The sequence below is a fragment of the Dasypus novemcinctus genome, chromosome 6 (assembly GCF_030445035.2).
Source record: "Dasypus novemcinctus isolate mDasNov1 chromosome 6, mDasNov1.1.hap2, whole genome shotgun sequence".
NCBI classification, from domain to species: Eukaryota; Metazoa; Chordata; class Mammalia; order Cingulata; family Dasypodidae; genus Dasypus; species Dasypus novemcinctus.
This window is the reverse complement of record NC_080678.1, coordinates 133,380,624-133,406,427: the sequence shown is the minus strand read 5'-3', so window position 1 is coordinate 133,406,427 and position 25,804 is coordinate 133,380,624. Positions and strand designations below refer to the sequence as shown.

Sequence of the window (25,804 nt, the reverse complement as noted above, 5' to 3'; positions counted from 1 at the left end):
GACTTATATAAACATTTTACCCCATATCATGACATATGGAATCCTTACTTCCATTTAGTTCCCTTTACCTTCCCTGGTTTTAAATATCACTATCCAAGAATCAGATAGTGGTATGATTTTTGTTTTATTCATAAAATATGATTTATAAAGCCTATGAAGAAAAGGATTCCTTTTGTTTATATTCATATTCCTGCTCTTTCCATTGCTTTTCCTTCCTGATGCTTCTTTTTGCTCATTTCCTATCTGTTTGAAGAACTTTATTTAGCCAATCTTTAACAGTGGGTCTTCTAGTAACAAAGTCTTGTAATTTCCATTCATCTGAGAATGCCTTTATTTACTCTTTATTCCTGAAGGATATTTTCACTGGGAATAGAGTTTGCTGATGATGGTACTTTTCTTTCAACACTTGAAAAATGTGCCACTTCTTTCTGGCTTTCATAGTTTCTGGTAAGAAATCTATCATTCAAATTGTCCTGTGGTTAATGTGTCATTTCTAACTACTTTCATGATATTTTATGTTGTCTTTAGTTTTCAGAAATTTAATTATTATGCGTCCAGGTGTTGATTTCTTTGGAGTTTGCTCAGCTTCTTCAATCTGTAGGTTTGTGTCTTGTGTAACATTTGGGAGGTTTTCAGCCAAGTGTTTCCTTGAATACTCTTTTCAGTTCCATTCTTTTTGTTCTCTTCTTCTGGAACTCCTATAATACAAATGTTAGATTCTTTGTGCCCTGAGACTCTGTTCATTTTCTTTTTAATTTTGAAATAATTTCAAGTGTAGAAAAATAATACAAAATACAAACTTACACAAGTAATACAAACTCCATACAGAGAACTTCTGCACCCCAGATACCCAGAGTCACCTATTTTAACATTATGCCATCTTCATTGTACCATTCTGTGTGCCTGCCTGTCTGCCTGCCTATCTATTAACTAAACATCTGAGAGCAGGTTACACATATCATATTCCTTGAACACATAATACTTTCATGTATATCTTCTATGAACGAAGATATTCACTTATGTAATCACCTTAAGTGCTGTTCTCAAGTTCAGGAAATTTAACATCAATATTAAGCTTATGTTTATATTCCAATTTTTTTTATGTCCCAATAATGCCCCTTTTTAAAGATTTTACTTATTTCTCTCCCCTTCCCCCATTGTCTGCTCTCTGTGTCCATTTGCTGTGTGTTCTTCTGCATCTGCTCACATTATCCAGTGGAACTGGGAAACTGCGTCTCCTTTTGTTGCATCATCTTGCTGTGCCAGCTCTCTGTGTGTGCAGCACCACTGCTGGGTGTACTGTGCTTCTTTCATGTGGGGTGGCTCTCATTGCAGGGCACACTCCTTGCACGTGGGGCTCCCCTATGTGGGGGCGCCCCTGTGTGGCATGGCTCTCCTTGCATGAGGTAGCACTGCACATGGACCAGCTTACCACATAGGTCAGAAGGCCCTGGGGATTAACCCTGGACCCTCCATATAGTAGACAGATGCTCTATCAGTTGAGCCACATCTGCTTCCCCCAATAATGCCCTTTTGAGCCTTTTCCCTCAATTCTTAGATCCCATCCAGTATCATATTGCATTTGTCATTATCTTTTTATTTGCCTACTCTTTAAAAATGTTTTAAAGATTTATTTCATTTACTTTGTTTTTTCTCTATCCCCACCCCCACAGCAGATGGTTCTCTCATCTGTCTGCTCATTGTTTGCTCACCTTCTCCAGGAAGCACTGGGAACCAAACCCAGGACCTCCCACATGAAAGGTGAGTGCCCAATGGCCTGAGCCACATCTGCTCCCTGAAGGCTGTGACATCTGCTGGTTTGTGGCACCTGCTTGTTGCAGTGGGGGTGCATTGCACTGCTAGCTGGCTGCAGCAGGATGCAGTGTGGAGCTCATTGTGGCAAGCGGTGATGCCTGGCTTATTGTGGTGGGTGGCAGCATGTAGCTTATTGCAGCAGGAGACAGAATCTAGCACGTTGCAGTGTCCAGTTCATGGTGGGAGGAGGCATCTAGCTCATTGTGGTGGGAGGCGGTGTCTGCTTAGGTGCTTGTATCTGAACTTGGGACCTCCCATGTGGCAGGCAGTTGCCCAACTAGTTGAATCACCTCTATTTCCCAAAACTTTTTTAATTTCAAAATTTAAAAGGACAATCAGTGCATACCATACAGGATTCCCATACATCATTCCACTACCAACACCTTAAATTGTTATGACACAATTGTTACAAATGATGAAAGAACATCATCACAATATTACTTCTATCTATAGTCCATAGCCTAGTTTGGTGTAGTTTTCCATTCTTTTTTCTAATTATGTTAGCAAATATACACCATAAATATTTCCATCTTAAACCCCTCCAAAATACCATTCAGTGGGATTAATCACATTTTCAATGTTGTGGTATTCTCAACACCATCCATTACTAGAACTTTCCCTTAATCTCAAACAGAAACCCTACTCATTTTTTTCTTTCTTTTTTTAAAAAAAAAGATTTATTTATTTATTTATTTATTTGTCTCCGCATCCCTCCCCGCCCCAAGTTATTGGCTCTCTGTGTCCATTTGCTGTGTGTTCTTCTGTGACTGCTTCTATCCTTATCAGCAGCACTGGGAATCTGTGTTTCTTTTTGTTGTGTCATCTTGTCATGTCAGCTGTCCGTGTGTGGGGCGCCATTCTGCCCCCCATTCCTGATAACCTGTACTCTATTTTTTGTCTCCTTGAGTTTGCATATTATCTGATATTTTCTTAATGGTTACCATGAGGATTAAATTTAACATCCTAAAACTGTAACAATCTTGTTTTCTTTGATACCAACTTAACTTTAATAGTATACACACACTATGTTCCCATAGTCTTTCATCTCCCTCTCCCTTTATGTAGTTCTTATCACAAGTTACATGTTTATGTATTATGAGTCCCAAACCACTGATTTATCATTACATTTTATGCATTTGTTTCTTAGATCCTGTAAGAAGTAACAATTGAAGTTACCCACTAAAAAATGCAATAGTCCTGGTGTTTATATTTATCCCTGTCATTATATTTACTGGAGATCTTTATTTCTTTTTATTGCTTCAGTCAATTAATAAGTGTCTATTCCTTTTGTATTAGTCAGCCAAAGGGGTGCTGATTCAAAATACCAGAAATTGGTTGTTTTTTATAAAGGGCATTTATTTGGGGTAGGAGTTTGCAGATACCATGCCATAAAGCATAAGTTACTTCTCTCATCAAAGACTACTTTCACGTGTTGGAACAAGATGTCTGCTGATGTCTGCAAGGATTCAGGCTTCCTGGGTTCCTCCCTTTCTGGGGCTTGCTTCTCTTTCCTCTGTGTGCTTACTTTCTGGGGCTCGAGCTTAAGTCTTCAGCATCAAATTCCAACATAAAACTCCCACACCAAAAACCCCCAAACTCTGCCCTTTGCCATGTCTTTTTTGAAAAAAGATTTATTGTTTATCTATTTCTCCCACCCCCCCCAGTTGTCTTCTCTCTGTGTCCATTTGCTGTGTGTTCTTCTGTGACTGCTTCTATCCTTATCAGTGGCACCGGGAATCTGTGTTTCTTTTTGTTGCATCATCTTGTTGTGTCAGCTTGTTGTGTCAGCTTCTCTGTGTGTATGGCGCCATTCCTGGGCAGGCTGCACTTTCTTTCATGCTGGGCATCTCTCCTTACAGGGCGCACTCCTTATGTGTGGGGCTTCCCTACACGGGGGATGCCCCTACATGGATGGCATGGCAGTCCTTGCATTCATCAGCACTGTGCGTGGGCCAGCTCCACACAGGTCAAGGAGGCCTGGGGTTTGAACCATGGACCTCCCATGTGGTAGGCAGATGCCCTATCCATTGGGCCAAGTCCGCTTCCCTGCCATGTCTTTTTATCTGACAGTTCCCACCCACTGTGGGGTGGGGACTCAATGCCCTATTGGCACAGGACGTTTACCTGATTACTTAATCAAGTAAACCTCTGAATGCAATGCAATCTAATATGCCCAGAGAAGAAGATCAGTTTGCAAACGTAATCCAATATTTCTTTTTGGAATTCATCAATAATGTCAAACTGCTATACTTTTCAACATGAACTCCCTTTACTTAGCCTTTCTAGTAGGGTCATTTAAGTGTTGATGAAATCCCTCAGCTTTTGTTTTTCTGGGAATGTCTTAATCCTATCCTCATTCTTGAAAAACAATTTTGCTGGATATAGAATTCATGGTTGGCGGTTTTTTGCTTTCAGCACTTGAAATATGTCTTCCCAATACGTTCTTTCCTCCATGGTTTCTGAAGAGAAATGGGCACTTAATCTTATTGAGGCTCCTTGCATGTGACTTGTTGCTTCTCTTTTGTGGCTTACAGAATTCTTTCTTATCTTAGGCAGTTGACAATCTGATTATAACATGGTGTGGTGTGGGTCTATTTGGGTTTATCCTCTTGAATTTTGATGAGTACCTTGGTTGTGTATATTTATGTCTTTCATGGGAAATTTTCAGCTGTTATTCCTTTGAATATTCCTTCTGTTCTTTTCTCTCTTTTCCTTCTGGGACTCCCACAATGCATATATTGGTATGCTTGGTGGTGTCCCACATGTTCTTCAGGCTATGTTCACTTATTTTCATTCTTCCTTTTTCTTGGTCCTCTGATGAGTGATTTCAACTGTTTTTAAGTTCACTGATTCTTCTTCCAGCTCCCATATGCTTTTGAACGCCTCTGGGGAATTTTTTTTTATTATCATTACTGTGGTCTTCAACTCTGGTTCCTTTTCATAATTTCCATCTCTAGTGATAATCTCTTTGTGTTCAGCTATTATTTTGCTGATTTCCTTTTGTTTTCTGACTATGTTTTCCTCTAGCTCTTTGAAAATATTTAGGACCATTAAAAAAAAGTCTTGGTCTGGTTTGTCCCTGGTGTGGTCTTACCCATTGATGGTTTCTAGTGCTTTAATCTTCTCCTTTGCCTGTTTCTCCATATGTTTTGAAATCTTTGGTTGAAACTGGGATGTCTTGATAGTTTAAGTTGCTTTTGCTGGAATTCCATGAATGCGAGGAAGGGGGGGAGAGAGAGAGAGAGACAGAGAGACAGAGACAGAGAGAGAGAGAGGAAGAGAAGGGAAAAACACCATTTTGATGAGCATGTAGTGATATCACATTGTGGTTTTAATTTACCTAATGACTAATCATGCTAAACATCTTTTCGTGTGCTTATCTGCTTATCAGTCTATTGTGTCTCCTCTTTGGTGAAAAAGGTCTTTTCATGTTTTTTTGTCATTATTCTTTTGAGTTTTGAGAGTTCTTTTTTAATTTTAGATAATAGTCATTTGTTAGATGTGTAGTTTGCAAATATTTTCCTCCATTGGGTAACTTTATTTTTAATACAGATTTGTTGAGATATAGTCAACATATCTTACTATAAAATTCACCCATTTAAAGAGAACTTTTGGGGAGCAAGTATAGCTCAGTGTTTGAACATGTATGGGGCCACAGGTTCAATCCCTGGTACTTCCTAAAAAATAAATAGAATTTCTCTCTTTAGAAGGGCAAAAAGTTTTAATTTTGATGAAGTCCAATTTATCAGTTTTTCCAATTATAGATTTTGCTTTTAGTGTCAAAAGTAAGAACTCTTTCCTATTATCATATCTTAAAGATTTTCTCCTTTTCTTTTTCTAAAAAGTTTATACTTTTATGTTCTACATGTAATCTGTGGCCATTTTCAGTTAAATTTTGTAAAATGTGGGAGAAATAGGTTGAGGTTCATTTTTTGGCCTATGGATGTTCACTTGTTCCAGCACCATTTCCTGAAAAGGCTTTTATTCCTCCATTGGATTAATTTTGCACCTGTGTTAAAAATCAATTGAGTGTATTTGTATTTTGTTCCATTGATCTATCTGTCTATCTTTATTCCAATGCTGCAATGTCTTGATTACCGTAGCTATATAATTGGTCCTTGAATATAAGCAAATTGATTCCTTCTATTTCATTCTTCTTTCTCAAAGCTGTTTTAATTCTTCTAGGCTGGTTGTCTTTCCCTACAAATTTTAGAGTAATCTTGTCTTTACCTACAAAGGATCTTTTTTTTTTTTAAGGAGTTATTTATTTACCTCCTCCCTCCATTGTCTGTTCTTTGTGTCCATTTGTTGTGTGTTCTTCTGTATCTGCTTGTCTTCTCTTTAGGTGGCACCAGGAACCATCCTGGGACCTTCCAGAGTGGGAGAGAGGTGCTCAGTTTTTTGTGCCACCTCAGCTCCCTGGTCTGTTGGATCTCTTTTAAAGATTTATTTATTTATTTATTTCCTCCCTTCCCTTCCCCCTCCCCCCACCTTGCTGCTTTTGCTGTACCCATTTGCTGTGTGATCTTCCGTATCTATTTCTCTTTTTTTCTTCTCTTATTTTTTCTCCTCTAAGATTCACCAGGATTTGATCCTGGGGATCTCTGATGTGGAGAGAGGTTCCCTGTCAGCTGCACCACCTCAGTTCCTGGTTTCTGCTGCACTTCACCTTGACTCTTCCCGCTTTGTCTCTCATTTGTTGTGTCATCATCTTGCTGCATGACTCACTTGCATGGGCACTGGCTCACTGTGTGGGCACTCGGCTTGCCATGTGGGCACTGGCTCACCATGCAGGCATTGGCTCACTATGTGGGCACTCATGTGGGCACTTGGCTCACCACATGGGCACTTGGCTTGCTGTGTGGGCACTCAGCTCACCATGCAGGCATTTGGCTACTGTGTAAGCACTTGGCTCACTGTGTGGACACTCAGATCACCACGCAGGTACTGGCTCCCAGCAGGCATGCTTTCTCTTCTTCTTCTTCACCAGGAGAACCCAGGGATCAAACCCGAGTCCTCCCATATGGTAGGCGGAAACCCTATCACTTGAACCACATCCACTTCCCTGCTGCTCTCTTATTGTCTCTCCTCTTTATCTCTTTTGGTTGTATCATCTTGCTGCACCAGCTCTCTGCTAGAGCCACCACTCCTGAGCAGGCCAGCAGTCCTGCACAGACCATCACTCCACTTGGATCAGCTCACCACGTGGGCCAGCACTCTGTGTGCGCCAGCTCTCTGCTCAGCCCAGCTTTTCTTAGGAGGCTCTGGGAATCAAACCATGGACCTCCCATGTGGTAGATGGGAGCCCAATCACTTGAGCCGCATCCGCTTCCCCTACAACAGATCTTGCTGGGATTTTTATAACAATTGTGTTAAACCTGTATTTTAATGGGTGGGGGGGGAATTAACATCTTTACAATACTGAATGTGTTATGTCTTTCCATTTTTTTAAGAGTTTATTTGATTCCTTTATTAATATTTTGTAATTTTCAGCATACAAGTCCTGTGTGTTTTGTTAGATTTACACTTAATTTTTAAAAAGTGTATTTCTTATTTGTTTTTAAAAGATACTTAGATTCATAAAATGTTACATAAAAAATATAAGGGATTCCCATATGCCCCACTCCCCACACCTCTCACTTTTCCCCACATTAACTACTTCTTTCCTTAGTGTGGTACATTCATTTCAATTGATGAACACATTTTGGAGCATTGCCACTAAGCATGGATTATAGTTTACATTGTAGTTTACACTCTCTCCCACTCCATTCTGTAGGTTATGGTAGGATAGGTAATGCCCTGTATCTGTCTTTGCAATGTCATTCAGGACAATTCAAGTCCTGAAAATGCCCCCTGATTTACTGTTAAGCAGTTAAATTTTTTGAATGATGGTATTGTATTTTCAATTTCAGTGTCTATGTGCCCACTGTTAGTACATAGAACTGCCATTGGTATTTTGCATGCTTTTCTTATATCCTGTGACCTTGCTGAAATCACTTATTAGATCTAGAGTATTTTTTGTAGATTCCATGTAATTTTCTATACAGATAATCCTATTATCTGCAAATAGGAGAAGTTTTATATTGTCCTTTCTGATTGGCATGCCTTATGTTTCCTTTTCTTGATTTATTGCCTAGATAGAACTTCCAGCACTATGTTGAATAAGAAAAGAGTGCCAATCTTGTGTTTTCACTGATGTTAGGGAGAAGGTGTTCAGTACTTCACCATTAAGTGTAAGGTTACCTGTAGGTTTTTTTGTAGATGTCATTTATCAAGTTGAGGAAGTTCTTCTCTCTTCCTATGTTTCTGAGAGCTTTTTTTTCCTCTGTCTGGTTGCACCATCATCTTTTTGGTGCAATGCTTTGTCTCACGGGGGGCCTTGCACATCTCTGTGCCACATGGGGGCCTTGCACCTAACTTTGCACGTCTGGGATGCCTCTTCTCTTTTCTACCAGGAGGGCCCGGGGATCAACCCCAGGTCCTCTATATGGTAAGTGGGAGCTCAATTGCTTGAGCCATAGCTGCTTCCTTATTTCTGGGAGCTTTTATCATGAACAGGAGTTGAATTTTGTCAAATGTTTTCTACATTGATTGTTACGATTATGTGATGTTTCTACTTCAGCCTGTTAATATGGTTGATGGTATTGATGGATTTTAAAATATTGAACCAGACTTGCACTTCTGAAATAAATGTCACATATGTTGTAAATCCTCATCATGTTTTGCTGAATTATATTTGCTTTTATTTTGTTAAGGAATTTTGCATCTATATTCATGAGGGATATTGTACTATTTTTGCCTGGTTTTGATATCTGGGAAATATCGTCTTCATCAAATGAAATGGGAAGTTTTCTATTTTCTGGAAGAGATTGTATGAAACTTGTGTTATTTCTCTTTAAAATGTGTGCTAGACATTGCCAGAAAAATATCTAGGCCTGGATTTTTTTGTTTGGGGGGAAACTTTTAAAAACTATGAATTTATTTTCTTTAATAGTTAAAAGGCTATTAAAATTACCAATTTCATGTTGGGTGAGTTGTGGTAGTTTTTTCAAAAAGTTCTTCAAAAATTCAAGAAGTTTCAAAATTGTCAAGTTAATTTGTATAGAAATTTTATAGTATTATTCTTTGACATCTGAAGGTTTGTGGGATATCATCTGTTTCATTGCTGATACTAGTAATTTGGATATGCTCTTGTTTTTCCTTTGTCAATCTTGCTGGAGTTTGTCAGTTTTATTGATCTTTTGGAAAAAAACCCAGCTCTTTGTTTCATTAATTTCCTCTACTGTTCTAATGCTTTCAGTTTCACTGATTTATGCTCTTATCTGTATTATCTTTATTTCCTTCTTTCTGCTTACTTTAGGATTATTTTGCTCTTCTATTTATAGTTCCTTGAGGTGCAGACTTATATTATTGATTTGAAACTTTTTTTTTAAGATTTATTTTTTATTTCCCCCCACCCCAGGTGTCTGTTCTCTGTGTCTATTTGCTGCGTGTTCTTCTTTGTCTTCTTCTGTTGTTGTCAGTGGCACGGAAATCTGTGTTTCTTTTTGTTGCGTCATCTTGTTGTGTCAGCTCTCCGTGTGTGCAGTGTCATTCCTGGGCAGGCTGAACTTTCTTTCACGCTGGGCGGCTCTCCTTATGGGGCGCACTGCTTGCGTGTGGGGCTCCCCTATGCAGGGACACCCTTGTGTGGCATGGCACTCCTTGCATGCATCAGCACTGCACGTGGGCCAGCTCCACACAGGTTAAGGGGGCCCGGGGTTTGAACCGTGGATCTCCCATGTGGTAGGCGGACAACCTAACCACTGGGCCATGTCTGCTTCCCTTTTCTTTTTTAATATATGAATTTAGTGTTACAAATTTCTTTCTCTGTGAAGGGGCTACTTTAGGGAATGAAAAGGTGAGTCCAGGATCTGGCAGAAAAGTATGGCCATGAAACACGTGGCCATGGAATTCCACCTGAAAATCCTCTGAGAGAAAGACTCCTACCAGAAAACATCTGGAAGAACCCATGAGAATTTTCCTTGATGGTCCAGGATTAAGGAAAAGCCCTGGATATTTTCAAGGGACCTTATCATTGCCTCCCCCCCCCCCCCCCCCGCCACAGGGGAATTGATGGGTAGGGTAATCAATGAAAACAGCAAACAATTGGGACTCCTCCCCTGAACATTAACAAGTGGGAGGAACAATTAATGGTTTAAAAATCAAGCACATAAGTTAAATTGTCCCTTTTTCCTCTCTCTACCTGGACCAATATGCAAGTATATCTGGGACCCATAATCTGTTATTTTCTCCCATTTCTATTCTCTTCTCCCATTTCCTTAATAAATTACTGGCCTAACTAAACTGGCATATTCTTAAATTCTTTTATGCAACATAGTCAAGAACCCGGAGGAAATCTGGCAACATCAGGATTACTTCAGCTATGTCCCAGAAAGTTTGATATGTTGTATTTTCACTTCCATTGATTTTAAAATGTATAATGTATTTTTTATTCCCCCTGAGATTTCCTCTTTTTTTTTTTAAGATTTATTTGTTTATTTCTCTCCCCTCCCTCCATTTGCTGTCTGTGTCCATTTGCTCTGTTCTTCTCAGTCTGCTTGTATTCTCATTATGTGGCTCCAGGAATACATCTTGGGATCTTCCAGAGTGGGAGAGAGGCACCCATTCTCTTGCACCACCTCAGCTCCCTGGTCTTGTTGTGTCTCTTATTGTCTTTCCTCTGTGTCTCTTTTTGTTGTGTCATCCTGCTGCATCAGCTCTCCACGTGGATCAGCACTGCTGCGCGGGGTAGCACTCCTGCATGGAGCTGCACTCCTTGTACAGGGCAGCATTCTGCATGGGCCAGCTCATCACACAGGCCAGCTTGCCTTCACCAGGAGGCCCTGGGTATCGAACCCTGGGCCTCCTCTATGATAGATGGGAGCCCAATCGCTTGAGCCACATCAATGTCCCGAGGATTCCTCTTTGACCCATGAATTTTGTACAAGTATGTTGCTGAGTTCCTAAGCATTTGGAAAATATTCTGTGGCATTTCTCTTGTTGATAGCTAATTGGATTCCGTCGTGCTCAACAAACACATTCTGTATGATTTTAGTTCTTTCCATTTTTTTAAGATGTGTTTTATGGCCCAGATCTTGTCTATATTGGTACATGTTCCATGGGTACTTGAAGAGAATGTGTATTTGCTTTTATTGTGTAGTGTTCTATAAATACTGATTAGATCTTGTTGATTGATGGTGATGTTAGGTTTTTCTATATCCTTGATGAGTTTTTGCCTGGTTTTGTCAATTGTTGAAGATGGCTATTGATGTCTTCAACTTTAATTGTGGATTTACCTATTGATCCATTCAGTTCTATCAGTTTCTGCCATACATATTGTGCAGTTTCTTGTTTGATGCATACATATTTAACTTTCCTATGTCTTCTTAGTGGATTAATACTTTTATCATTATATAATGTCCTTCTCTGTACTGGTAATCTTCTTTGCTCTGAAGCCCACCTTATCTGATATTTATAGAGATAGTGCAGCTTTTCTTTGATTAATGTTTGCTTGATATATCATTTCCTATTCTTTTTTACTTGCCTCTATAATTATATTTGTAGTAAGATTATTTTAGATGGTATATAGTTATGTCATGTTTTAAAATGGACTCTGCCATTCTTTTTATTCCCCTCCATTTTTTTCTAATTAGAGCAATTATAGGTTTACGGCAACAGAGTTTTCCTTATCGTTAACATTTTGCATTAGTGTGGTACCTTTGTTACAATTGATGAAACATTAATATTATAATTATATTAACTACAGTCCATAGTTTACATTAGAGTTCACTCTGTGTTGTACACATATCTACTACTTAATTTAGCCACTTTCAGAAATACAGTTACCAGAATACAATTGAAGTTGAAATACAGTTGAAATTGAAATTAGCCACTTTCAAGAATACAATTGAGTATTGTGCCTCTGTCACCACCAACCATTATCAAATTTTTCTTCACCACAAACAGAAACTCTGCACCAATAAAACATAAACTCCCCCATCACATCCATGGTAACCTGGATTCTAATTTCTGACTCTGAGTGCACATATTCTAATTACTTCAAATAAGTGAGATCATAAAATATTTATCCTTTTGTGTCTGGCTTATTTAACGCAACGTGATGTCTTCTTTGTTCATCCATGTTGTCACATATATCAGAATGTCATTTTCATGTCTGAACAATATTTCATTGTATGAGATATACCACATTTTTAAAATCCATTCATCTGTTGATGGACATTTTGGTTCCATTCACCTTTTGGAAATTGTTATTAATGCTGCTGTGATCATAGGCATGAGAGCATCTGTCTGAATCTCTGCTTTATTTTCTTTGGAGTATATACCAAGAAGTGGTTGATGGGTCATAAGGTATTTCTGAGAAACTGCCAAACTGTTTCCAGGCTGCTGCAGCATTTTACATTTCCACAAACAATGTAAGGGTGTTCCTATTACTCCACGTCCTCACCAACGCCTATTTTCCATTTTTAAAGTAGTAGCCATTCTAGTGTGTGTGAAATGTTATCTCACTCTGGTTTTGATTTGCATTTCTCTTAATGTTAATGGTGTTGAGCATCTTTCCATGTGCTTGTTTTCCCACTTCTTAATTGAGTTGTCTTTTTGTTGTTGAGTTGTAAAAATTCTTTATATATTCTAGATAATAAACTCTTATCAGAAATATGGTTTCCAAATATTTTCTACCATTCTTTTGGTTGTGTTTTACTTGCATGATAAAGTCCTTTGAAGCACAAGAGATTTTAATTTTGTTTTTTTAGGAGGTACCAGGGATTGAATCCAGGGCCTCATACCCTGGAAGTGGGTGCTCAACCACTGAGCTACATCCACTCCCCAATCAGAGCTGGTTTTTTCATTTGTTTGTTTTCAGGAGGTACTGGGGATTGAACCCAGAACCTTGTACATCTGAAGCAGGTGATCGACCACTTGAGCTCTATCTGCCCCTCAAAAGATTTTAATTTTGATGAAGTTCCATCTATTTTTTTTCTTTTTTTGTCTGAGTTTTGGTGTAAAGTCTGAGAAAATATTTCCTATCTCAAGGTCCTAAAGATGTTTCCCTACGTTTCATAATTTTGCATATGGCTATCCAGTTTCCCAACATCATTTGTTGAAGAGACTAACTTTTCCCAGTTGAGTGAATTGCCACTCTTGTAAAAAAATCCATTGGGGTAAGCAGATTTGGCTCAACTGATAGTGTCCGCCTACCACATGGGAGGTCCAGGTTCAAACCCAGGGCCTCCTGACCTGTATGCTGAGCTGGCCCATGTGCAGGGCTGATGCATGCAAGGAGTGCCATGCCATGCAGGGGTGTTCCCCATGTAGGGGAGCCCCACGCTCAAGGAGTGCACCCTGTAAGGAGAACTGCCCAGCACAAAAAAAAGCACAGCCTGCCCAGAGAGAGCTGCCACAGCAAGATTACACAACAAAAAGAGACAGATTCCCAGTGCTGCTGACAAGAATCCAAGCGGACACAGAAGAACATGCAACTAATGAACACAGAGAGCAGACAATGGGGTGGAAGGAGAGAAGGGGAAATAAATAAATAAATACATACATACATACATACATAAATCTTTTAAAAAAATCAATTGGCCAGAGTTGTAAGGATTGATTTCTGAACTCTTAATTCAATTCCATTCATCTATATGTTTGTCCTTGTGCCAGTACTATGCTGTTTTGCTTAATGTATCTTTGTAATAAGTTTTAAAATTGGGAAGCATGCGTCCTCAAACTTTGTTCTTCTTTTTCAAGATGGTTTTGGCTATTTGGGCACCTTACCCTTCTATACAATTTAAAAGAAAATAAGTTTTATAATCAGTTTTAAGATTGGGAAGTCTTCCAACTTCATTCTTCTTTTTCAAGATGGCTTTAGTATCCAGGTCCACTTACTTCCTTATAAATTTGTTGATTGGCTTTTCTAGTTCTGCAAAGAAGGCTATTAGAATTTTGATTGGGATGGTGTTGAATCTGTAAATCATTTTGGGTAGAATTGACATCTTAACATTAGTTAGTCTTCCTATTAATGAACACGAAATGTCCTTCCACTGATTTAGGTCTTTTAAAAATTTCTTTCAACAATGTTTTATAGTTTTCCATGCTCCAGACCTTTACATATTTGGTTATATTTATTCTTAGATATTTGACTATTTTAGTTGATGTTGTAATTTCTTGATTTCCTTTTCAGATTGTTCATTGTTAAAGATTTTTTTGTTTATTTATTTTTTACTGTTTTAAAATGACTTCTCAAATTTATTTAACTTGTGTATAACATGGTAGAGTATTGCATAAAAAGAAAAACATAGCCACCACTCAATATTTACTAAGCCTTGCAGACAGCTCTTGTTTAGGCAGCATGTTGGGCAGAGACCACAGGATTTGCATTATCCCTTGAAAGATGGAACTCCAGCCACCACCAGAGTATTCTAGTTCAAAATTCAGTTTTTCAAAAAAGATTTATTTTATTTATTTCTCTCCTCTTCCCCGCATTGTCTGCTCCCTGAGTCCATTTGCTGTGTGTTCTTCTGTGTCCACTTGCATTATCCAGCTGCACTGGGAAACTGCATCTCTTTTTGTTGTTGTGTCATCTTGCTGTGTCAGCTCTCTGTGTGTGTGGCGCCACTCCTGGGTGGGCTGTGCTTTTTTCACGTGGGGTGGCTCTCCTTGCAGGGTGCACTCCTTGCGTTTGAGGCACCCCTATGTGGTGCCACCCCTGCATGGCATGGCACTCTTTGTGCGTGGCAGCACTGTGAATGGGCTAACTTACCACATGGGTCAGGAGGCCCTGGGGATCGAACCCTGGACCCTCCATATGGTAGACAGATGCTCTATCAGTTGAGCCATGTCTGCTTCCCAAAATTCAGTTTTATTAGAGATCTCAGCATAATAAAAAAATGAGTGGATTCTTGCTTTTTCTTTAATTTTTCTTTCCTATTTAGAAAAATGACTAGAGCAAAAACAACTATTTAACAGGGACTTGTCTCTAGAAATCATTTACAAAGGTTTAAATCCAGGCTTTCTATCCTCTCTCCATCTTTTTTATTTTAAAATGAAAGGGTTTTGAAATATTTCAACCTGTACTCAGCTTGCTACATAAAGCCACTGCTTTCTCAAGTCTTATACATAATGCCGATTCATTTCACAAACCTCTGGTCTTAAGTCCACAGGGGTGCCAGGCTGAAGAGCCCAGGGTGATGGCTGTTACAGAATCTTGTATTAATTGCAAGGCCAGTCATAATCCTAACCTTCAACAGTGGACAGCTGATTGCATCATATATTGTGTACACCAGGCTAAGATGAGAGAGTATACCAGACATACTTTGTCTGCTACTTGTTAGTTTATTTATTTTAAAAGAATCCAGATGACATAAATGTTACATAAAAAATATAGGGGATTCCCATATGTCCCATCTCTCCCCCTTCCATACTTTCCTATATTAACAATATCCTTCATTAGCGTGGTACATTTGTTACAATTGATGAACACATAGTGAACCATTGCCACTAACCATGGATTATAATTTACATTGTAGTTTAGACTTTGTTCCATGCAATTTTGTAAGTTATGACAAAATATATAATGGCCTGTATCTGTTATTGCAATGCCATGCAGGACAATTCCAGTGTCCCCAAAATGCCCCCATATTACACCTATTTTTCCTTCTCACTCCTCTCAGAACGTCTGGTGGCCACTTCCTCTACATCAATGATAAAAGTTCTTCCATTGCCAGAATAACAATAAGTCTATAGTAGAATAATAGTAAGTTTACTTTAGTCCATTGTTCATTCCCCAGCCTTGAGGATTTTGGGATGGTGATGCCCACTCTGTCTCTAATTGCCCTGGGGCTTAGATCCCATGGGGCAGATGGGTGGAGCTATACTGAGACCAGCTCAGCAACAGGTTCGCTCAAATGGAAGGTGATGCAGTACTTAAGAAATAAAGGGACAGAAAGCAAGACACAAGAGAGAAAATAAAGTTGGAAGCAGGGGACTCACAGCTTCTGGAACTGAGAGCCTCGATCCTAGTTTCCACATCGTATTCATTAGAAATTACAAAGCAGTAGTTATCTATGTTTACTTTCAAGGCTGTTTGTTATTAGAATCACCACATTTACAATAATAGGGAACAGGCCATACAAAGTTCAAATGCCTCCTCATGCAAACAGTTTTCCTGCTGACAAGACAGTGCTCTGTCTAGTCAAGGCTGGTGTTCCTAAGCCCACACTTCTTATCTGCATCATGGAAACATTTTAACTTCAAGCCAAGTTCCCACATTCAAATACAAGCTGTTTTCCCACATTTCCCCCTTTTTGTTTTTGCAAAGTAATAAATACAGCTTGGGCAGTTTCTTGTATTAATCCCTGGAGGGTTTGTAGGGTGCATCTGAGGCCTAAACACATACAAAGCAGACAGGAACAGATAATTAATATACCTCCTATAACACCCCCTCCCCGACTCTAAACCATATCACAGGGCTCAGGGATCTTAATCCCCCCACAATTCCTGTCATAGTTTGTGAGGCAGAAAGCAACTGCAAATGAGCATGTTGAATGCTTGTTATTTGGACTTGTAATTGAGAAATATCTAAGCTTAAATTGCTTTTATGACCATGCAAATAACGTTTCACTGATTCCTAAGGAATATCACTGCTATTATATACATAGGGGTCACACAGAAACTAGACATATTCCAATCGCATTGTAGGCATAAGTGCATATTTCCAGTTTGTAATTCTGCTCCCAAGCCCAAAGCTGCATTTTATACATAATCTATAACTGCAGTAGACTATACAACAACAAACAATAAAACTTCCAACTAGCAGTTAATGAATAGACTTTCATTTCTCATTGGGCTTAAGATTCCCAACCAGCAGGGCTATATAGGCCAGTACTTGATCAAAAATGACCTTATTTTCCCAGTTTGTATAGTTTGAGGCATAGGCAGTGACAAATTGTTATTACTCCCCCATCTTGGGCTGTGGGGCAGCTGGAAGTTTATCTCATAAATTCAATGCCTTCATTGGTCCTGCTCTTAGCATTTTCACTGGACATGGGGCCACAACTCAGTGTTGAATTTAAACTTAGTCCACTGTTATGAGGATTCATTTTCTAGTCAGGTAATAGTAGTTGTCTTGTTATAAGAGTCCTGATGCAGTGTCTGCCAGCAGTGAAAGCATACCTCATCCCTCCCAAGAGCAGGAGGGGTCAGATGTCACAGTCATTGCAGTGAGCATGAAGGACACACATGGGTGATGTCCATGAGCTGTTGCAAAGTAGCAGGCAGCTGGGTGTGCTGCGCTAGGCACCACAAAGTCTGGTATCCATGATGTTCACCTTTGTGGTGGAGCCACTTTCCTTCTTTTCTGGTCTCAGTGGTATGGCTCTGGATCTTCAGAAAGGCATCAGCCTCAACAGTCCTGAAAGGAATGTTAGAGGAGTGGGCAGGGATATGATAGACAGTTACCTGTTGTTGCTGGCAAGTGTCCCAGATATTCATCCACAGATCTCTCCCTCATAGAGGGTGATTCACAACAGCCCATTGTTTCTGAATTGTTTTAATATTTGCAATCCACCCCTAGATAGGGATGGCAGTCTTCAGAGTAACTGGACACTATTGGGTTAACTCTTTCACTTTCAGCAGGGCTTCCTACGCTACACACAATTGCTTATTTTATATTGTACTGTCGGTCCCTTCTCAGAATTGTGACTAAAACCCAAGGGGTACTTGTTTAGAATGTTGCTTTTACCACAAATCCCACCCAAAGCCAATATTGGGGCTGCCACATCCAATTCACAGGCTAAGTCAATGTCCACCTTCTCCCTCTTTTCTACTTTTTTATTTTTTAAAGCAGCCTGTGGAGGTCCTCCTACTCCCATGAAGGACCTTTCCTACTTAACACATGCAGTGGTTTTAGTATTTGAGCTAAGTGAGGGATGAGAGATTTTTAGTTTTCCAACAGTATTACAAACTATATTAACATGAGAAAACATTGTACTTTGTCAGTTACAGCAGAGGGTATAGTTTTGTTTTGCCCAATCAAATAACTTAAGAATTTGGTAGAGCAGCAGGGACTTTGTAGCCCGTGTCAATTGTTTACTTAATTTAGGCTTTTAAGATAAGATACTGTTGTCTCTGATATATCTTTTAATTTTGAAAAAGGATTACTGGTTAATGTAATGTCATCGGTGGGGTTTCAGTCACAGATTTCTTCTATGCAGCCAGATTCTTTGCCACCAGGCCAGGGCAGATGGTCGTGCTGTGCACACAGCCTTGGGGAAGCACTGCAGAAGTCTGTTGTTGGGTTTCCCACAGATAGGGGAATGCAGGCTGGCTTGACTTGTATAAGAAGATACTAAAGAAAGTCTTAGCAAGTTTTAAAATGAAGTGTTAATGACACAGTTGGATATTGATTTTTTTGCAATAAGTGAGCAATATTTGGAACTGCTGTATTCAGTAGTGGTGTTACTTTAGTTTACAATAGAGGTTGTTTCTGTGACACATACTATTTTTTTAAAAAATAACTACAACCATGATTAACAACATTGTACTTTTGCTGAAACACTGGTAAATTTTCAGGAATTTTATACACTTTTTAAGTATTCTTATGAACTTTTTACTCACACAACTTAAACTAACAGAGGGTTAAAGAATTCTTTTAATTTTATAACACTTTTAAACACTTTCCATTCAACTTATAACATATTAAAGGAACTTAACTATTTTATTACTTTAATTTTTTCAAGGTAAAAGAACAAATCTTCTGCAACAGTTTAAAATAAAAAGATACTTTTCAGGATCTGATTTTGAGAAAGCAGGTTTGAACATTATATTCCTTTAAAAGTGATAAAACTTGTTTCTTTTTTTTTTTAACCAAGGAAATGATAAGGTTAAACCATAAGAAGCTATTTTGATAAAACAGACTTTCTTTGTATACTGATTATTCAGGAGAAAAACTCTTTATAAACTTTTACTTTAAACAGACTAATGCCTTGAGAACTTTGTCACATTAACAGAGAAAGGAGAAAATTTTAACTTTGCATTAATATACTGTTTGATACTAAAGTATTACTTAAAAAGATTTATTTTATTTATTTCTCTCCCTTTCCCCTGTTGTCTGCTCTCTCTGTCCATTCGCTGCATGTTCTTCTGTGTCCGCTTGCATTCTTGTCACGCAGCACTGGGAAACAGTGTTGCTTTTTTTGTTGTGTCATCTTGCTGGGTCAGCTCTCCATGTGTGTGGCACCACTCCTGAGTGGGCTGTGCTTTTTTCACATGGGTGGCTCTCCTTGCGGGGGGCACTTCTTGTGCATGGGGGACACCCCTGTGTGGCACGGCACTCCTTGTGTGCAGCAGCACTGCAAGTGGACCAGCTCACCGCATGGGTCAGGAGGCCCTGGGTATTGAACCCTGGACCCTCTAAATGGTAGGCGGATGCTCTATCAGTTGAGCCACAACAGTTTCCCTGGATACTAAAGCTTTTAAACCTTTATAGATAGACCCATTAAATCTTACTTAATTTTAACCATAAAAATTCCTTTTCCATGAACCTTCTGCACTCTCTGTATTCAGGTTTTGTTTCAAATTTTACTTTTTCTTAATAACCAATCAAGTATCTTAGGACAAAATTATTTTCTGTTTCTGTAATAATAAAAGCACATTCTATACACTGTACCTACATAAATTGTCAAAATGATTTTGGAAACTGTTTCCAATCAAACCTTTTACGACATACAATTACCATTAACACTAAACAAACTTGTTAAAATAATGATTCAGTTTGGTTATAAGCAAATATAACTTTTCTTTATTTCAAATACCTAGTAGCATGCAATACTAGAAACAGTCTTTTAAAAACAGGTTGACAGGGGAGGCTGCCTGCCAACAAGTTTTCCTATAATAAAATTACTTTTTGTTATTATCAATTCAGTTTTTGTTTAATAATGACTTCTTGGAATTAGCCATTTAAACACTTTAATTCAAACAATGCATCCACAAACTTCTTATAATTATTTATAACCATAAAGACTATAATTATTTTATTTTAAGACAAATTTCACCTTCACAGAACACATTCCCTTACTTAATGTTACCACAATACCTTCTACAACTTGCTATGTACATTCAAGTCTTGTCCTGCATATTTCCATTTTGATTTTATGAACACGAGCCATCTTCTTTTAAGACAAAATACACTTTTTTTAAACAAACTTATTAAATTTCAGTCAGCAATACCACAACTTTTTATCTTCTTTAATATTCATTTATGTTTTGCATCCTTCATTTTATCCTGCAAAGAAAAATAAACTATTTATTTCAATTTAGGCAAGAACTATTTTTTTAAAAAGATTTTTAAAAAATTTATTCCTCTCCCCTTCCCCTCCTCCCCCCCAGTTTTCTTCTCTCTGTGTCCATTTGTTGTGTGTTCTTCTGTGACCACTTCTATCCTTATCAGTGGGAATCTGTGTTTCTTTTTGTTGCATCATCTTGTTTGTCAGCTCTCTGTGTGTGCAGTGCCATTCTTGGGCAGGCTGCACTTTCTTTCACACTGGGCGGCTCTCCTCACAGAGCATACTCCTTGCATGTGGTGCTCCCTATGCAGGGGACACCCCTTGCATGCATCAGCACTGTGCATGGACCAGTGCCACATGGGTCAAGGAGGCCCGGGGTTTCAACTGGTAGACTTCCCATGTGGTAGCCTAGAACTATTTTTTTTTTAAGAGACTTATAGTAATTTCATTAATTAAGACTCACAACTTCTATCACTGTAGAGATCTTATTAACATATAAACTTATGTATTAATATAAACACTTATTTAATTTTTGGCCATTTGAATAGAGCTCTTTTAGAAATTTTTATTTATCAATTTATATTATCATCTGGAGCTATCAAAATACACACTGACATTGAACAAACAGACACAAAAACAATTACAACACACCAACAGAAACATAAAACTTACTAATTTGACCCATAATTCTTACTCTTTTGGTATAGCTGTTTCCAGGCCCTCCATCATTTCACATCTTTGATTTTGCTGCTTTTAAGATGTCTCCTGGAATCTGGGTTGCCTGTAACATGCAAGCTTGTTCTTGGAAACATTTTATTAGTAATCAGCAACCAGTTAAGATAACTTGAGCAGCATAAATGCAGTTAAGCTTTTATTTAGCAGTTTAGACATTTGGCACACATTTTTTGGGTTACTACTCTTTAAGACTACACTGAGACTTGAAGTTCAGGAGTAAGCTATTGATTCAAAACTGAAAATTCTTTTTAACACCTTGATAAAAATTTTGTACTAATTTTATTAATTTGGCCAAAGAGGCCCAATCAGAATCAGCATGGAAACAAAAGAGAACACCAATGTTGCCATGTTTTCTTCTTCTTCCAGCAGCTTAATTCTATTATCCCCCACTAGCCCACAAGCAGGAAGCACTGCTATTAATTCATTTTGCTAAGCCAAATATTCAGAAGTAGGAATTTTCTTAGTTGTATATCCAGTATACCCAGCTGTGCCACTTCCAGACCCATCATTAAAGATTGTAGGGGCATCAAGTATTGGATGAGACTTAGTTATTTTAGGTAAAATCCACTGAGTGCATTTAAGGAATTGTAATATATGATTTTTAGGGTAATGATTGTCTATTTGTCCAATATAATCAGCAAAGGCTATTTGCCATTGTCAGTGATTTTGTAGGCAAGCCTCAACTTCTTTGCATAAAAGTGGGAGAATGATATGAGAAGGGTCCTGTCTGTGAAGGGCACGAGTGCATTCATGGCCTTTAAGTATAATCTGGGCCATAAAATCCACATAAAGAGATAACATTTTAATGATGCTATTAGGTAAAAATATCCATTCTACAATATGATCTTGTTGCGTAAGGACTCCTGTGGGAGAGTGTAAGGAAGGTAAAATAAGCAATTGCAGCAACTGTTCTGGATTAATGCATTCAACTTGGGCACTTTGAATTTTTTTTTTCTATGAGTTTTAATTCTTGTTCTGTTTCTTTCATCAAAACCTGAGGGCTGTTTAACTGAGGATCTCCTCATAATAGGGAAAAAAGATTAGATAGCTCATATGTGGAAATGCCCATTTTGGGCCTCAGCCAATTTTTATCTACTAATAATTTTTAGAAATCATTCAAAGTTTTAATAGAATCCTTATGAATCTGAACCTTCTGAGGCTTAATTGTAATTTTGTCAGTGATAGTCCCAAGATAAGAAACAGGAGTAAACTTTTGAATTTTCTCAGGGGAAGTTGTTTTTTTTTTTTAAATTTATTTTTTTATTTATTTCTCTCCCCATGCCCTTCCCCCCATTGTCTGCTCTCTGTGTCCATTCGCTGTGTGTTCTTCTGTGTCTGCTTGTATTCTTGTCAGCGGCACCTGGAATCTGTGTCTCATTTTGTTCTGTCATCTTGCTGCATCAGCTCTCTGTGTGTGCTGCACCATTCCTGGGCAGGCTGCACTTTTTTCACAATGGGTGACTCTCCTTACAGGGTGCACTCCTTGCACATGGGTCTCCCTTATGTGGGGGACACCCCTGCATGGCAGGGCACTCCTTGTGTGCATCAGCACTGCACATGGGTCAGCTCATCCCAAGTGTCAGGAGGCCCTGGGTTTGAACCTTGGATCTCCCATGTGGTAGGTGGACGCCCTATCCATTGGGTCAAATCTGCTTCCTCTCAGGGGCAAGTTTTTTTTTTTTAAGATTTATTTCTTTTTTTATTTCTCTCCCCTTCCCCCCACCCTGGTTGTCTGTTCTCTGTGTCTATTTGCTGCATCTACTTTGTCCACTTCTGTTGTTGTTAGCGGCACAGGAATCTGTGTTTCTTTTTGTTGCATCATTTTGTGTGTCAGCTCTCTGTGTGTGTGGTGCCATTCCTGGGCAGGCTGCACTTTCTTTTGTGCTGGGCATCTCTCCTTATGGGGCATACTTCTTGTGTGTGGGGCTCCCCTACACGGGGGACACCCCTGTGTGGCACAGCACTCCTTGCATGCATCAGCACTGCACATGGGCCAGATCCACACGGGTCAAGGAGGCCCAGGGTTTGAACCGTGGACCTCCTGTGTGGTAGATGGATGCCCTAACCACTGGGCCAGGTCTGCCTCCAAGGGGGCAAGTTTTAATCCTGCTGCAGTTAAGCTCTAAGGCCTGATATGCTAAAACTAGAGTTTGCGAAGAGTGAGCAGCACACAATATATCATCCATGTAATGTATAATATAACAGGAAGGAAAAGCCAATCTTACTGGATCTAAGGCTTTAACCACAAAATTTTGACATATGAAAGGAGGTGTTGGTGGAGGGGAAAGTGACTTTCTAAAGTCAGTTAATGAAGGAGCTGAAGGCAAAACAACTTTAGATTTAGTATCATCAAAAGATTCAGTGGGAGGAACTTCCTTGCATTCGCTATCTTCACTCTCCTCTTCCTCCTCTTCTGTTTGCAAGGGTTCCAAAACAAATTTAATTATAGTCCAAGTGGGCCAAATGGTAACAGGGAGTGGAACACATTGTACATGTAATTTTTAAAACTCTTTTGCCACTCTCTCCCAATCTCCTAATTCTAAATTTCCTATTGCTGGGAACCATGAGCAATATTTTTCTACAATCTGTAGGAGTTCTAAAATATGAGACTCACTGGCCTTGGCTCCTCCTGCCTTGAGGAGTTGTTTCAAGAGACAGACATATGGGCAATATTTTGTTGAACTGATGCCGTTTCCCATCATAACCCTGAAAAATACTCAAGAGTATCCTTATTTACCAAGGACTTCAAAGGCCTTCTAAACTACTTGGGGCTCTGCGCTGTTACACCAACTTTAGTTTCACTCAAAGTGATCCTTCTTTCTTCAAGTCCCTCCCTGTTTGGGTACCAGTTGCTGAGACTAACTCAGCAATAGGTTTGCTAGAATGGAAGGTGATACAGAACTTAAGAAATAAAGGGACAGAAAGCAAGACACAAGAGAGAAAATAAAGATGGGACCAGGGGGCTCACAGCTTCTGGAACTGAGAGCCTCGACCCTAGTTTCTACATCACCCACCTTTTTTTTTATGTGAAGCTTTTCTACCTCTGGTTTCTTCCCTGTTAAGGTTTCTTGCTCTGGGAACTTAGATGGGGTTCTAAAGGTGTTTAACTCCAGAAAAATCCATTTTGCATACGTTATCCAGCCAAAAGAAATCAGATTGATTGTGTACACTTCTTGCCAACAGTTCTGCCAAGGTCTCTCTCTCCCTTTTCCCCATGGGGTCTTTTGGTATGCACCATGCCTCAGGGGTCTGTGGTTCACCCAGGGTTTCTGTGGGCTTTGGTCCCTGCAGGTATCGTTGGGTTCTAACTTGCTGCTGTGACAGAAGGGACCCAGGCCACACTGCCTCTTATGACTCCCATGCTGTGCAGGACTGAGTGAGAGGGAGGGTTCCAGATCGGTGGGACTATGACAGAAATTTCCTGACTGATCTTGGAGATCATTTTTCTTCTTCTTTGATTCAGCAATTATGGAGCCCTTCTCCAGTCTCTGTCATCCTCCAGGGTTCTAATCAAGTGGAACTTGTCCTTTTATTTGTTGATTCTTAGGGGAGACTTTTCCAGAGGATGTCGTATGTCACCATGTTGATGACATCACTCCGTGAGCTGTTTCTTTCTTTTTTAAAGATTTATTTTCTTTATTTGTTCACCACTCCCTGTTGTTTCAGTGCTTGCTGTCTGTGCTCTCTGTGTTCTTCTGTGTCTGCTTGTCTTCTCTTTAGGCAGCACCGGGAACCAATCCTGGGACCTTCTGGAGTGGGAGAGAGGTGCTCAATCTCTTGTGCCACCTCAGCTCCCTGGTCTGCTGCATCTCTTATACTCTCTCCTCTGTGTCTCTCTCTTTTTTTAGAAGATTTTATTATTTTTATTTATTTCTCTCCCCTTCCTCCCCATTGTCCATTCTCTGTGCCTTCTTCTGTGTTCACTTACATCCTCATCAGGTGGCACTGGGATGTGTCTCTCTTTTGTTGTGTCATCTTGCTGCATCAGCTCTCTGTGTTTGCATTGCCACTCCTGTGTTTTTTGCGTGGGTGGCTCTCCTTGCAGCGTGCACTCCTTGTGCATGGGGCTCCCCTATGTGGGGTCACCCCTGAGTGGCATGGCACTCCTTGTGTGAGGCTGCACTGCATGTGGGCCAGCTCACCACATGGGTCAGGAGGCCCTGGGTACCGAACCCTGGACCTCCTACATGGTAGGTAGATGCTCTGTCAGTTGAGCAACATCCACTTCCATTCTGTATCTCTTTTTGTTGCATCATCTTGCTGCACCAGCTCTCTGCATGGGCCAGTACTCATATGTGGGCCAGCTTTCCTAAATGGGCCAGCCCTCCATGTGAGCCAGCACTCTGCATCAGCCAGCTCTCCACTCAGGCCAGCTTGCTGCATGAGGCCAGCTTGCATTTTAACAGGAGGCCCTGGGAATCAAACCCTGGACCTCCTATATGTTAGACAGGAGCCTGATTGCTTGAGCCACATCTGTTTCCCTATGAGCTGTTACATGAATTTGTATCCAGCTAGTGCAGGGGTTCTTAAACTTTTTTTCCACAGACCCCTTTGACAGTCATGTGAAAACCATGGACCCCTTCTCAGAATGTAGCAGCAGATAGATTTATGAGAGTAAACTAGTGTTGGGTCTAACAACTAATGTAATTTCAAAATATGAATCAGTGTAAGTGATTTTTCAAGATACCTAACAACTGTAATGTGATAGGAAATAAACAATTTATTGCATATATTCATAAGTGAAGGAAATACTAGATTTTGGTTAGAGGTCAGAGAAAATAAAGATAATAAGTGGATTTTTTCTCAAGTCAAGTTCATGAACCCCTGAACTCTTTCCACAGACCCCCAAAGATCCTGGTTAAGAACCAGGAGGTAGTGATATGACAGATTTTCTTGAGTGCCAGGAGCTAACAAAA

The 25,804-nt window shown here is 39.5% G+C and overlaps 1 protein-coding gene across 11 annotated transcripts in view; it reads left to right on the top strand.

Moving 5' to 3' along the window:
• Positions 1 to 25,804, top strand: part of LOC131278845 (uncharacterized) — a 146,177-nt gene that overhangs the window by 92,017 nt on the left and 28,356 nt on the right. For 9 of the 11 annotated variants that reach the window (XR_011649139.1, XR_011649138.1, XR_011649137.1 and 6 more), the window contains one exon: positions 1,674 to 1,761. The exons of 1 other annotated variant lie outside the window; for it this stretch is intronic. The gene's annotated coding sequence lies outside the window, so the exon portion shown is untranslated. The remainder of the gene's footprint in view (positions 1 to 1,673; positions 1,762 to 25,804) is intronic. One more of the 11 variants, XR_009186298.2, reaches the window with a different exon arrangement.